This window comes from Martes martes, assembly GCF_963455335.1.
Source record: "Martes martes genome assembly, chromosome: 17".
Lineage (NCBI taxonomy): Eukaryota > Metazoa > Chordata > Mammalia > Carnivora > Mustelidae > Martes > Martes martes.
The window spans coordinates 43,208,322-43,224,199 of record NC_137905.1 but is presented as its reverse complement, the minus strand read 5'-3'; the positions used below and the strand labels follow the sequence as shown (position 1 = coordinate 43,224,199).

The window sequence follows — 15,878 nt, the reverse complement described above, 5'->3', positions numbered from 1 at the left end:
TTAATAAGCCTCTAGGAAAAAATCATCCAAAAAAAGGGACTCAAAAAAAAAAAACAAAAAAACCCCACAAATAAGAGAAATAACAACCCACAGCACAGAAATACAAACAACTGTAACAGAATATTATGAAAAATTATATGCCAACAAATTGGACAACCTACAAGAAATGATAAATTCCTAGAAATATATAACCCACCAAAACTGAAGCAGGAAGAAATAGAAAATCTGAAGAAAAAATTACTAGCAATGAAATTGGATCAGGAATGAAAAAAACCTCCCAACAAACAGAAGTCCAGGAGCAGATAGCTTCATAGGCAAATTCGACCAAACATTTAGGGAAGAGTTAATACTCTCCTCAAACTATTTCAAAATATGGACAAGGAAGGAAAACATCCAAATTTCTTCTGTGAGGCCAGCATTACCCTGATACCAAAACCAAAGAGACACTACAAAAAAAGAGGACTATAGGCCAATTATCTCTGATGAACATACATGCAAAAATCATCAACAAAATATTAACAAACCAACTCCAACAATACATTATACATAATTCACCATGATGAAGGGGGATTTATTCCTGGGATGCAAAGGTGGTTCAATATTTGCAAATCAATCAGTGTGGTATATCACATCAATAAGAGAAAGAATAAAAACCGTATGATCATTTCAACAGATACAGAAAAAGCACCTGATAAAGTACAATATCCATTCATGATAAAAAAAAAAATCCACAAACTAGGTTTAGGAAAAATACTTCAACATAATAAAGGTCATGAAAAACCCACAGCTAACATCACACTCAATGGAGAAAAACTGAAAGCCTTTCTAAGACCGGAAACAAGATAAGGATGTCCACTCTCACCACTTTTATTCAATATAGTACAGAAGTCTCAGCCATAGCAATCAGACAAAAAAAGAAAAACCATCCAAGTCAATAAGGAAAAGAGTATAACTTTCACAATTTGCAGATGACATGATACTATATAAAGAAAATCCTAAAGACTCCACTAAAAAATTATGAGAACTGAAAATGAATTCAGTGAAGTTGCAGGATACAAAAATCAATGGACAGAAATCTGCTGCTTTTCTCTTCACTCATAATGAAGCAGGAGAAAGAGAAATTTTAAAAATAATCCTATTTACAACTGCAGTGAAAAGAAGAAAAATACTAGCAATAAACTTAAGTATGGAGGTAAAATACCTGTACTCTGAAAAGTAGAAAACAATGATACAAGAAACGGAAGATGATGCAAAGAAATGTAAAGGCATTCCTTGCTCATGATGGAGTAACAATTACTGTTAAAATGTCTATACTCCCCAAAGGAATCTACAGATCTAAAGCAATCCCTATCCAAAACACCAACAGCATTTTTCACAGAACTAGAACAAACAATCCTAAAATTTGAATGGAAGCACAAAAGACCCCAAATAGCCAAAGTAATCTTGAAAAAGAACAACAGACTGGAGGTATCACAATTCCAGACTTCAAATTACATTATAAAGCTGTAGTATTCAAAAGAGTATGGTCTTGCTTAAAAACAGACAATGATCAGTGAAACAGAATAGAAAGCCAGAAATAAACCCACAACTATATGATCACTTAATCTTCGACAAGAGAAAAGAGACTATCCAATGAGACAAAGATAGTCTCTTCAACAAATGGTGTTGGGAAAACTGGACAGCAACATGCAAAAGAATGAAACTGGGCCACTTCTCATACCATACAAAAAATAAACTCAAAATGGATTAAAGACCTAAATGTGACACCTGAAACCATAAAAATCCTAGAAAAGAGTATAGGCAGTAATTTCTCTGACATTTGCTATAGCAACATTTTTCTAGGTATGTCTCATGAGGCATATACTCTATCATAATAGAATATTACGATAATAGAATTATGTCTCCATCAAAATAAAAAGAATATAGAATAAAACAGAATTATGTCTCCATCAAAATAAAAAGCTTCTGCACAGCAAAGGAAACAACAAAAGTGAAAGGCAACTGAATGGGAGAAGTTATTTGCAAATGACATATATATAAAAGGTTAGTATCCCAAATATATAAAGAACTTATACAACTCAATACCCAAAAAACAAATAACCCAATTAAAAAATGGCAGAAGACATGAACAGACATTTCTCCAAAGACTCACAGATGGCCTACAGACACATGAAAGAATGCTCAACATCACTGACCGTGAGGGAAATGTAAATCAAATAAATTATAATGGGATATCAACTCATACTGGTCAGAATAAAATAAAAAACACAGTAAGTGTTGGTGAGGGTGTGGAGAAAAAGGAATCCTCCCTCTTGCACTGTTGCTGGGAGTGCAGACTGGTGCATCCACTGTGGAAAACCATATGGAGGTTCCTCAAAAAGATTAAAACTAGTGATCGGGGGCGCCTGGGTGGCTCAGTAGGTTAAGCCTCTGCCTTCAGCTCAGGTCATGATCTTAGGGTCCTGGGATCGAGCCTCGAATGGGGCTCTCTGCTCAGCGGGAAGCCTGCTTACCCCTCTCTCTCTCTGCCTGCCTCTCTGTGTACTTGTGATCTCTGTCTGTCAAATAAATAAAATCTTTAAAAACACACACACAAAACTAGTGATCACACTACTGAGTATTTACCCCCTAAATATAAAAACACTAATTCAAAGGGATCCACGCACCCCAATGTTTACTCCAACAATATTCACAATAGCCAAATTATGGAAACATTCATCAACAGATGAATGGATAAAGAAATAAGAGAAAGACAAATACTATATGATTTCACTCATATGTGGAATTTTAAGAAACAAATGAGCAAAGGAAAAAAAGAGATTAAGAGATAAACCAAGAAACAGACTCTTTACTACAGAGAACAAACTGATGGTTACGGGCTGGGGGGGGGGCGGGGATGGGTGAAATAGGTGATGGGCATTAAAGAGTACCACTTGCCATGATGAGCACTGAGAAATGTACAAAACTGTTGAATCAATATATTGTATACCTGAAACTAATATATCACTTTATAGTTAACTATGTTACTATACCAGAAGTAAAATACAAAACTTAATAAAAAACAATAGCTCGAGACAGTTGCTTTTCTAATGTTTAATAAAGCTTATGTAGGTAATCTAAACATAATAGTTAGGAACAATTAAACATGAATTAAACATGTAAGCAAGATAAACTTTGTAAATGCAGTTTTCGATAATACTAATGTCTACTTAGTTTTCAAGTCTTTATGGTAACCTAAAAATTAAAATTTTGCTTAGTTAGGTTAAATGATGAGTGAAGTTAAATTCACTAAATATCTAGATCATTTCTAAATAAGATAAAATACTGAAATATTAATCAGTTAACAGATTTAGCTACTTTCGGCTTCTTATTACAGGGAAACTGAAAGATCTATGGATGTGTTAATGCTACACTGGAAAATTTTAAAAGGCATATGCCTCGAGAATTTATGTAATACTTTCATAAATTTGCAAATCTAAAGATTGCTGGTATATCAGACAGTTCACATTTTGCTTACTACTTAATTTTCACTAGAAATTAAGGTTTCTAAGAGTTAAGAATGCTAATAAATGTAATTAAGACTACTAGAAAGAATAAGGGCAACAACTCTGTATGCAAAGAAAGTAAGATGTGTGTTTTTGCTAAGAAAAAGCACGAGTAATAGAAATACATTTTTGTTAAGGAAAAGAAAGTAATTTTGTCCTAAAATGATGCTGGTTATTTAAAGAAGGAAAACATAAGGCAAAATCTAAATGTAAAAAAACAAAGTGATAGATTTGTCGGGAAAGAATCCTTGGAAAGAAATTTTATAACGTGCTCAAGCTGGCTTTTGTCAAAGATAGCAGCAACACATCATAAAGATTTTGACACATGTGGCTAAAAATCAATTCTGCTTTTGCAAAAATGGCCCCTCATTGTCATACTTTTGCCATCCTGAGGTACTTGAAACACAGTAACAGTTTCCTCCAAAAGCAAAGAACTCAAGATGGGTACACAACGACTATAAAGTAAAAGAGCACTTAGTGGTATGGGAAACCCACAACAGCTGCTTAGTTCTTCCCCCACTCCTTGGCAAACCTGTAGTCTTTTGCTTTCCTTTACCTATGACAGGGCATTTAGGATGACTCATTATCAATAAGACATTGGTGGGGACACATCTGTAAAACTGCAAAAACAGTCTGTCAATGCCTGATCCATCAGGTCCATAATTCTGAAAAACTATTTTTGTCCCCAGAGGCCTCAGATGCCCTCCCTCTGGACCCTTTGAACACCTGCAAGTAAATTTCATTCAGCTGCCCGTCAGTATGGATTGTTATTGTACGTATGTTTTCCCTTAAAGCCTTCACATGTCACAAGGTCTCAAAGTGGCAAAGAAAAATATTATTAACAAGTGTGTTTCCCTTGGGACGCCTGGATGGCTCAGTTGGTTAAGCCACTGCCTTCGGCTCAGGTCATGACCCCGGGGTCCTGGGATCAAGTCCCGCATCAGGTTCCTTGCTCAGCGGGGAGCCTGCTTCTCTCGCTGCCTCTGCCTGCCTCTCTGCCTGCTTGTGTGTACTCTCTTTCTCTCTCTGGCAAATAAATAAAATATTAAAAAAAAAAAACCAAAAACAAGTGTGTTTCCCACTTGGGGTATATACACTCCACGATCTGCAGTGATCAAGACACCCACTTCACTGGACAAATCATACAAGCCTTAACAAAGACCTTACAAACTTCTTGAAATTCTATCAGTATATAACCTTCTGCTGATCATTTATTGTCTCGTGCTAGTATGAACAGCTACTTTAATGTCTCTAATGTCTTGGGCTCATGCTTATCATCTATAGGTAAAGAAGCCTTCCTGGATCCCAGTTCAAAGGGTGTGGTTTGTCAGTACAGAGCCTGGTAATTGGGTATTCTCCAACAATCACCAGAGAAAGACAGCCCGTGAGCCAGTTGTAAAGAGGGCGTTACTTACCAAGTGCTCCTAACCACTAACACTGCTGCAAAACTGGAAGGTATCGAGCCTTGGGTATACATAACACAACTAAAGAAGGTTCCACATGACACTTGATGGCATACAGATGCTGGAGATTTATAAATTAAATTGACAAGGAAGAGAAGTAGCTGACATCAAGGTAGACTGCTTTCACCCAAGACTACAGATCAATACTTCATACTTTGACTACATATGAAACCCTTTCTCCTTCTGTTCCTTTTCTTTCCTTTGGCATTGGCCTAGAAAGAGAACACCCTCATCTTTATGTCTCAGGCCATTACTGGGGGCAGAAGGGATAACCTTTGGAATTTAGAACCTTTTATTTCAGGTAGGAGAAAATCTAACTGTGCCCCTAACTTTTCATAAGCAAAATAAGACATCTGAATTTCCATCAAGTTATAAAGGATCTACAAGGAGGCATTCATGATTCAAGATTCACTTGTTTTGGCAGGTTCCTATCCTTAGTGGTTAGGGACTGATATAAAGGAAGCTAACTTCTTACTTCTTGAAATTTTTGCAGAATCTGCTGCTAAAGCAGTAACTGTCCAAAAAAGACCTTTAGACTCTCAAGAAAAAAGTGTTTTTTTGTGGGGGGGGGAGGACGGGCAGCAAAGCAAGGTTTATTGAGGGATAGCAAAGTGATAGTACAAAGCTCCCAAAGAGGAAGGGGACCTGAGAGGGCTGGCCTGAACAAAGTTGTTCTTGATAACAGCATAACTCTCAATTATCTTTTAGTTGAGCAAAGAGGTATCTGTGCTGTGTACACCACCACCTGCTACACCTGGATTAACACTCCTGGCGAAGTAGAAATCAATTACATAAGATCACCAAAAAAGCCACTTAAAAAGATGATGCCTTCCACAGGAGTTTTTTTGTTTTTTGTTTTTTGTTTAAGATTTTATTTATTTATTTGACAGAGATCATAAGTAGGCAGAGAGGCAGGCAGAGAGAGGAAGAAGCAGGCTCTCCGCAGAGAGCCCGATCCCAGGACCCTGGGATCATGACCTGAGCCACAGGCAGAGGCCCTAACCCACTGAGCCACCCAGGCGCCCCTCCACAGGAGTTTTTCTTTGACTTATTTGAGTTTGATTTGTTTGGGTCTTGGGGACCATGGCTTCAAAGTGCACCCCTAACATTGAGAATTATCCCACTTACAGTCATCGTAATAATCTCCTTGATGCTTTATATTCTCTCAAAAGCATTAGGTGCACGTTTGCAGCCACTAACCACTAACCAAATGATCTCTCTAAGACTGGAACGTCAGCAAGGAAAAAAGAGGATGACTGACTTAAAAACTGTGAACCTAAAGTTGTAACCTGTGAATATCACAGAGATAAAGCCAAAAGTCATGACTTGTGAATGCGGCACAAAAAAATCACCAAAAGCGGCAAGAACTAACAAGTGGTAGCGAATTGTGCTAATGTGTTAAGTTCTAATCTCTCAGTTAAGCTGATCAAAGGAGAGGAATTGTTAAAAAGAAAGCCACAGACCCAAGATAGCATCACTTAGGTTAGGCCCTAAGTCAGTGAACTGAGACTTAATACCTAACCTAAGTGCAATTTCAACCCCCAAAGAATGTAACCTTTAACCAGTCAACATGGAATTTTCTGGTCAAAACTAGGAAATTTACTGATGGACCCTGTCAGCTCCCTTTAGGAGGTTAACCCTGCTTAAACAATGCATTCCTTGCTAATAAATTTTTTTTAATGCCCTCTCTGCCTTTTTAAAACCTTCCTTTTGTTTAGCTCAGTGGAGCTCCCTATTTGTTAAATGGGATGCTGCCTGATTCATGAAATCAGTAAAGCCAATTAGATCTTCAAATTTACTTGAATTTTGGTTCAATTTTCCTGAATTTTATTAAAAAGACCAAATAAGAAAATGTGTGTAAATGAGGCAGAAATGTGTTTCGTACAGAGTATGTACTTATTATACATGTCTTCATTCCTTTATTATATATATTCTTACAAGATTGCTTACAAATGTAATCTTAATAAAACTGATTCATATACAATATTAGCAATTTGGAGTCTTCTTCCTATGTAAATATATTGTATAATATTAATAACACTTTCCTTTTTAAGACTACATCGTTTTTCTTACCTATATGGTATTATATCACATTTACGTAATTAACTTAGTTTTTGAACTTTCATATATGTTTCATGTAACCCCAAGAAATTAAAGATATTCTGCAAATAAAATAAACCAAAAAAAAAAAAAAGTTAGCCATTATACTGAATGATTTTGAATAGAATTTCAAGAGATTATGGTCCCTGTGAGAACTAAAATAGAATCAATTTGCCTTAGGTTAAGAAGTTTTTTGTTTTTTGGGGGTTTTTTCCCCCAATTTATTTATTTATATATTTTTTTTTAAAGATTTATTTATTTGTCAGAGAGAGAGAGGAGCGAGAGTGAGCACAAGCAGACAGAGTGGCAGGCAGAGGAAGAAGCAGGCTCCCTGCTGAGCAAGGAGCCCGATGTGGGACTCGATCCCAGGACGCTGGGATCATGACCTGAGCCGAAGGCAGCTGCCCAACCAACCGAGCCACCCAGGCGTCCCCCCCCCAATTTATTTTTGAGAGAAAGTGAGCGAACAGGAGCTGGGAGAGAGTGGAGAGGGAGAAGCAGACTCCCCGCTGAGCAGGGACTGAGCCACCCAGGTGTCCCTAGTTTAAGTTCTATTGTAGGACATCAGCAAATCTGATTTTCAAAGGTTCCTTTTAAATGATCATCAAGGGGTGCCGGAGTGGCTCAAGTCGTTAAGCATCTGCCTTCAGCTCAGGTCAAGATCCCAGGGTCCTGGGATTGAGCCCCACACTGGGCCCCCTGCTTGGCGGGAAGCCTGCTTCTCCCTCTCCCACTCCCCATGCTTGTATTCCTGCTCTCGCTGCCTGCTCTTGCTGTCTCTCTGTCAAACAAATAAAATCTTTAAAAAATAAATAAATAAATAAATAAATGCTCATCGAAATTAATTTTGATGAAAATTTACGGTGAATGCTTAGAATCTTCATATAACAAGTTTTGTTTCTTGAGTACTTGTTAAGTGCAAGGCTGTTATTTTTTTTTGAAAGATTTTATTTATTTATTTGACAGACATCACAAGTAGGCAGAGAAGCAGGCAGAGAGAGAGGAGGAAGCAGGCTCCCTGCCGAGCAGAGAGCCCGATTCGCGGCTCCATCCCAGAACTCCAGGATCATGACCTGAGCCGAAGGCAGAGGCTTTAACCCGCTGAGCCACCCAGGTGCCCCAAGTGCAAGGCTGTTATTAAGTGCTCTAGGGCTGTGCCCAGATTAATGTATCCAATCTTTACAAAAGCTGTAAGGCATTAATATGATCATTATCTACATTTTACAACATAAAATTATAAAACATAAAGATTAGTAACTACTGACCTCCTTGAAATGTGGCTAGAGTGAACAAGGAACTGAATTTTCCATTTTAATTTTTAATTCCAGTGTAAAAGCAGTATAAAGTGTTTTTCAATTAAACACAACTTTATTGTTTTGATAAAACTGGGCTCCATAGCTCAGGGATTAGAGCACTGGTCTTGTTTTGATAAAACTACACTTCACCATAACCACTGAAAATTTAGCATTCAAACTGAGAAGTGCTGTAACAGTAAAACATGTATCAGATCTTGAAAACTTAGTATGAAGATAGGAATTTAAAATATTTCCACTTTGTTATTACATGTTGTAATGATATTTTAGATATAACGGTTAAAATAAGTTATTTTATCCAACTTAATTTCAACTGTTTCTTTTAACTTTCTCAAACGTGTGCAAAAGAAATTTTTAAATGACACAAGTGGCCTGCATTGTATTTCCATCAGAAGATGCTGCTTCAGACTCAAATACCAATATACCATCCTGCCTCTCGCAGTCTATACCACTTCGTGGTCTGAAAGAGAGTCATACTGCCAAATCTCAAGACATAATCATCACCATTCAAATCTCATGGACTCTCAGGAAAAACTCTCTGCCCTTCTTCACACGAACCTCTCTTCACAAAACTCCAATCATATTCCTACTCCTAAAATGTCTTCCTGACTTTGAAAATCAAGTCTATGAATAAAATCTAAGGTTATCTGGTGTTTTATTCTACCTAACCACCAGTCTCTTCCTTGACAAAACACATTCTAAAATAAGTCCTTAGTTTATCCTTGAAGAGTTCAACTAGTTCTATTTCTGTACCATCCTTTGGAAAGAAAAGAGCACATAGGGAAACTGAATAAACCAACAGCAATGTGAATATTAACTGAGAAGGAAAAAGGCATTTGGAAAGGCACTGGAAGAGAAGGGGACTCATCCTATGGTCCTGTTATTAATTGGGAAGGAGCAACCTAGGGACCAGCTAAATGGACAGCTCACAATTAGGTCTTAACATTTAGAACGACGGCAAATATTTAATGTTCTGTAAAATAAATATACATGACAGAAAAGTAAACATGAACTGACCTTGAACAGGCTTTTAAGTGGCAATGCTCTCCTCCACTTCAGGGGGTTTCTCTTGCAGAACTACAGGACCAAGAAGAAACTTTTGAGACCCTGGACAGGCTACGAAAGAACACACTGTCCACCATCAGACATAACCCATTACCTATCACACATACACCCAGGTGGAAGTAAGAGGTAACTAGGATACTGCTGACTTTTACCAGTATCAGAAAAGCAGGTCAACATCACCTGTAACCAGTGCTGGAATCTAAGTTCACAGCAGTTTCCAGGGGGCACAGGTGTGGTTCTGAAACACGTAAATGCTCTCCAGTGTGTCAAAAGAGGTTCGCTCAGGAAGAAATCCTTTACCCTGTGCCCCTCCCCTCATGTCTTCCCAGAAGTCTGTCTTGAAGTCAAGCGCAAGGCTAAATTCTCATCCCATGACTTTCCTGCTTGGAACTTTCATTCTAGGCATGAAATCAATGACTTCCCCTCTGATGTCTAGTTCTCTACAGCTAGATCAAACTGGCCCTAGGGTGTAAGAACAGAGGAGAATCCAGGCAAACACGTTCCAAGGAACCATGGAACTTAGAGTGGATCCTGGGTGGGCAACACTCACTTCACCAATGTCCCCTCCGTGTTGAGCACCAGGCTGGGTATTGAGAACAAGGTGATATATATATATATATGTAAAAAAACTATTTTACACACTCTTATAAGCTCATCAAAACAACAACGACAACAACAACAACAACAAAACTTCAAACTCCTGCAGGTTTACTGGGGAAAACAAAAACCCACACCCATTTCGTTCAAACTGATTACAACCGAGCTGTCACAGGATCACTCGGTCCCAGTATGGGATCCCCACATCACCGTAGACTAGGTACTGATAGTCCCACTAGCCCAATCGTATACCAGTCCGGGCACTTCAGGGCCCGTCACACACACACACTCACACGCGTGCGCGCGCGTGCACTAACACGCCACAATGAACTCGTCACAGACAATAACACCGTAAACCAACGTCCTCCCGGGTTCACGCCGGGGACGAGCCCTCTGGCTCCACCCGCCCCACCCCGCGCCCGCGGAGCTTAGGGCCTCCACACCGCGAGCCGCTCCCGCAACGCGACCTGGGTCCTCTCAACTCACCAGGCATACTCCAATAACCGCGACGATACCGGAAGGGGAACCAAAAGTCGAAGTTCATTCGTGTCCCTGGGGCCTGTGGGAAACGTAGTCCAACACCGAAAATGTCCCGGTTTTCGAGCGCAGCCGGGAGGGCAACGGTCGCAAAGTCCGCGCCACGCTCGGGAGAGTCCTGGGACTTACAGGCTGCGCGGGTCGCTCCTCCTGGGCGGAGGACGGTTGCCACGGGCGGCTCCTCAGACGCCGAAGAGCCGGCTGGTTCTCTGAGAGCGAGGAGGGGTCCTGGGTTGAACCAGAGCCCCAGCCGAGGAAGTAACTGGAAACCTGGGCGGGGAAATAAGGAAAAGGGAAAGGGAAGCCAGCCGGAGGCGGGGCGAGGAGGATGATGGAAGAAACCTGTGTCCGAGAGGGCCAGGAGAGAAGCGGAATCCCCAATCCCGGAGCGTTGAGGAGAAAGGAAAGAATCCGAAACCTGGCGTAGAAGGACCAGGAAGGAATCGGGAATCCGTGCTGAGGCGAGCCGGCCAAGAAAGGCTGAATGGGTATCGCAGTTTGGGCGGAAATGGCTGAGACGAGAACGGGGAGCCGGAGCCTGTGCCTGTGTTGGTTTCTCTTCGCTCAGGCCTGTATGTTGCGGTATCTCGGGTCCGGGGTCGTGAATCAGAGGGTGACGAGTTTTGTTGTCGGTTTTGCTCCTTGAGAAAGCCCCAGCACCCAGAATGGCATCTGGCACACGGCAGAGGCTAAGTATGTGTATTCCTGCCCTGGTGCGGGTTTTATACCATCACTGCCAGGAAGTTCTCTGGTGTCCTTTTCCAGTCCGCCTCACAACAGAAACAGCCATAGTTATATGAGATACGTCGCCGTAATTTAGTTTTGTCAGTTCTGCAGTTACATATGTCTCCTTTTGCACATCCCAGTTTTGTAATGTTTATTAATGTTGTGTGATTCATTCTTTTTATTTATGGACAGCATTCAGTTGTGTGAATATGCCACAGTTTGTTTATTCGTTTTTCTCTTGGTGAACACTTGTATTTCCAGGTTTTATATATTATGAATAAAGCTGGCACGTTTCCATTTCTCCTGGGTAAATACCTAGAAAAAAAATGCTGGGTAATAAGTTTATATTTAACTTTTTTAAGATTTTATTTATTTATTTGACAGAGAGAGAGGTCATCAGCAGGCAGAGAGGCAGGCAGAGAGAGAGGGGGAAGCAGGCTGCCCGCTGAGCAGAGAGCCCGGAGAGGGGCTCGATCGCGGGGCTTGAAACCAGGACTCTGGGATCACGACCCAACCCGAAGGCAGAGGCTTAACCCGAGCCACCCAGGTGCCCCTATATTTAGCTTTCTAAGAAGTTGATAAACCTTGCAGAATAATTGTTAGTGACTTGTGTTTGAAGCTCATTGTGTCTATGCAGTAAGTAGTTTCAAAGATTTGGTATTCTTGTATGGAATTATGAGATGGGCTTAGCGGAGTTATGTAAGGTCCGTGGGATTGTGGTTTTGTGAAGTGGATGAGATAGGAAACTGAAGGTGTCTGTACAAACTCCTATTTATCATGATTTTGTATATTCCACGGTGACTGTGAAATGAGATAATTGTGTACATGGTATTAATGAATAATTGAGAAGCACTGTGTCTAGTCAGGTATGTGTCATCTTGATTCTGCTTGAGGAATTATGACTGTTTCTAATCAAGTAAAATAGCAGTATAGAGCCATCCAAAGGAAATGAAAACAAGATATTGAAGAAATATCTGCAGTCCCATACTCACTGCAGCATTCTTCACAATAGCCAAGGCTCGAAACAATCTAAGTATCCACTGATGGATGAATCAATGAAGCAAATGTGTATATATATGAAGCAATGTGTATATATATATAATGTGTATATATATATATATAAAATGTGTATATATATGCAACAGAATATTATTCAGCCTTTAAAATGAAGTACATCATGCCATTTGTGACAACATGGATTGACCTTGAGGTCATATGCTAAATGAAATAAGTCAGAGAAAGACAAATATTGTATGATCTCCCTTACATGTGAAATCTAAAAAACCAAAGTGGTAATTGCCGAAGGGTTAGGAGAGTGGGAGAAATGGAGAGATACTGGTCAAAGGATACAAAAGATGAGTAAGTTCTAGAGAATCTAATGTACAATATGGTGACTATAATTAACAATACTGTATATTATGTACTTGAAAGTTAAGAGATTAGATCTTAAACATTATCACCACAAAAACAAAAAATATATGAGAGGATGGAAGTGTTAATTAACCTTATAGTGGTAATCATTTCATAATATATACATGTTTCAAATCATCACATTGTAAACATTAAACTTACACATGTTATTTTTTTAAACAGAATAGGAAAGTAAGAGGTAAAATTACAGAAGAGAGGATTACATCTTGGAACACTATTAGCAAATCCTAATGTGTTGAACTGACTAGGAAAATTTAAAAATAACAATAATAATAATAAAGAAATGACCAGGATTCAGTAGCAGCACACAAGAAAAACACTTTTTTAAAAAAATATTTTTTATCACTATGTGCTTTTAACAAATTTGAGAGGTTCCCCCCCTTTTCCTAGATGAAATCATGGTGATTTAATAATTTTTCAGACACTCTAAATACTCTGCAATACTTCTAGTCACAGTCTTATTCTCTAAAAAAAAATATTTGCTGTAAAAATTAATATTTGAAACTTTATTTAAAGGAAAAATTTATTCCATATGACGAGGCTGCAGTGCAGAGAAGTACATAATCAGTTTCTTCTCTATTACTCAAACCTGTATTACTGAATTTTTAACACGGTGATTCTTAATACTTAATAGTAAATGTTTACTACTTAACTAGGCAGATTTAACCAAGTTATTATGGAAGTTCTTATGGTAAGTAGGGTTTTACATTGCTTCTTTTACCTCTCTTGTCTCTCCCTTGTTCACTTTTCTAACAAAGAATCCAAAAGACCAAAAGGTCCTTTCTTGCAAATCTTAAAGCCATGCCTCAGGTAAGATGTTTCTTCTCTCTTTTCTGAAATACTCCTTTTCCCTCTAGAATATATGAGCATTTTCCCATCTTGAAACTTCGTGGAGATATGATTCCCCTTCACGAAACTGGTCATTTCCTTTTATTCTCACCAGATAAATCTGTGCCTTCTCCAGGTTCTTCTGATTTTAAATAATGTTCACTTATTAATTGGGTATTTCATTTAGTATCTCCTTTCTCATCCCCACAAATGTAAATATATTCTCTTGAATTAAATAACTCTAAACTTTTTTTTTTTTTAAAGATTTTATTTATTTGACAGAGAGAGAGATGACAAGTAGGCAGAGAGGCAGGCAGAGAGAGGGGGGGCGGAAGCAGGCTCCCTGCTGAGCAGAGAGCCCGATGCAGGGCTCGATCCCAGGACCTTGAGATCATGACCTGAGCCTTAGGCAGAGGCTTAACCCACTGAGCCACCCAGGTGCCCCAACTCTAAACTTCTTGAATGAACTGTCCTGTCTAGACAGTGATTTGATATCTAAGTAGTGAGTGCTTAGGAGAACCCATACAAAGGAAAGACTTCCTCATGTCCACAGACCCTGGTTTTCCAGCAAGTAAAGGCAGAGGTAAAATCAGATTACTATATTAGTATATGGTGAGAAGGGAGGTTCCATTTCACACTGTGTCCTTTTTCCTTTTCCAGCTCACCTTTCTGGATCATGTTTCTGCATCTCTCCCTTGTAGTCACATCCAGGAATGCCTTATCTTGTTTAGATGCCTCCACTCGGTAATAGACACCAAAGGTATGGAAGTAGTCTATGGTTGAAAGAGCAGATGGGAAAGCCTACTTTCTTTTTTTCTTCCCCACTTTTTTTTTTTTTTAAGATTTTATTTGAGAGAGAGCATGAGAGAGGCGCTGGGAGCCCGATGTGGGACTCAATTCCGGTACTCTGGGATCATGGCCTGAGCCAAAGGCAGTTACTTAACCAACTGAGCCACCCAGGTGCCCGGAAATCCTACTTTCTATACACAAAGCACTGAAAAAAAAAAAAAAAACAGAACAAGAGGGGCAGGTTCATGATGACAAGTGCCTAGGAACAGAGTAGGCCTTGAATCTCAGTAAAAGAAGAAATGGGGTCCTAAGCCTGCCTTTGGACATAAATTCAATACTGTCCACTTTTTTCTTTCATAGACTCACTAGAGAATTTCTAAAGGATGTATGGTAGCAAGAAGTAAGTTAAACCTGGAAAGACAGAATGAGATAAAATTAGTAAATATGTTGTGAAGTCTAAGCATATACTAAGTAATAATGATTAATTTAATGGGATTTCAAAACAAATTAGATTAAAATCACAAGATAACAATAGAAAGAATGCACTTAAAGCATTCTTTTTTTTTTTTTTTTTGAGATTTATTTGAGAGAAAGAGAGTAAGGGGGAGAGGCAGAAAGAGTCCCAAGCAGAGGCCACACTGAGCGCAGAACCCAATGCAGTCCCATTCCCAGGACCCCAAGATAATCTGACCTGAGCTCAAACCAAGAGTTGAACGCTTAACCAACTGCACCACCCGGGCACGCCAGTACTTAAAGCATTCTAAGGTGTTTCTTGAGATGCCAACTAATTACGAATCAAAGATACAAGTTAAAAATGTAAGGATAACCTCTAAAAGCGATAGAATATTTTTTAATCCAGTTGAGGAAAAAGAAGAATAAAGAAAACTTGATAGATCCAGTAAAATTCAAAGTCTAACAGAAGAACCAAGTATAAGCTTGAATAACAAGAAATTAGGAAGGTGGGATATGGCGCTAAAAGGAGGCTTGAGCAACAGCTCTTGGAAGATGAAGGCTCAGCAGGATCACAGGTCAGTTGTTGAGGCTAACGTGCAGTGTCATTGCTTTTCTCAGTCTGTGTATTTGGGAAAATGAACCCTGCTGACTGCAGAAAGAAAAAGTATTGATTAAAGTTTCAAGCCTATCAAAAAAAAAAAAAAGATTCAAGCCTATCACTTTGCACTCCCTGCCCTCCCATTACTCCCAGTTTAGAGGTTTATGGGGGCTAAAGTATGAGTGTGAAGTTTTTTTATAATTTGATGTAAAATGGGCTGCCTCCTGACCAGCAGGTATTCCCAGATCCAGCCTCATGTGGAGAGAGTCAGATACAGGTTAATGTTCATGAGTTCTGGATCTAGATTCCAGTCCCCACCTGCAGCATTTTTCATTAATACATCCTTTAATATCACTGAGACTCATTCTCTTCCGATAAAAAATGAAGATAGATGTGCTGCTGCTCTGCCCATTCTCTGTAAATGAAAGGGTAT

At 39.2% G+C, this 15,878-nt stretch overlaps 1 protein-coding gene across 4 annotated transcripts in view; it reads right to left on the bottom strand.

The window, feature by feature from the left end:
* ZNF529 (zinc finger protein 529) overlaps positions 1–10,709 on the bottom strand; it is a 43,796-nt gene extending 33,087 nt beyond the window's left edge. For 2 of the 4 annotated variants that reach the window (XM_080828047.1, XM_080828045.1), the window contains exons 1-2: positions 10,570–10,709; positions 9,439–9,498 (exon numbers count right to left, since the gene is read on the bottom strand). The gene's annotated coding sequence lies outside the window, so the exon portion shown is untranslated. Of the gene's footprint in view, positions 1–9,438; positions 9,499–10,550 lie in introns of all 4 variants that reach the window. The other 2 variants (XM_080828046.1, XM_080828048.1) reach the window with 1 other exon arrangement.
* Positions 10,710–15,878: the final 5,169 nt, after the last annotated feature.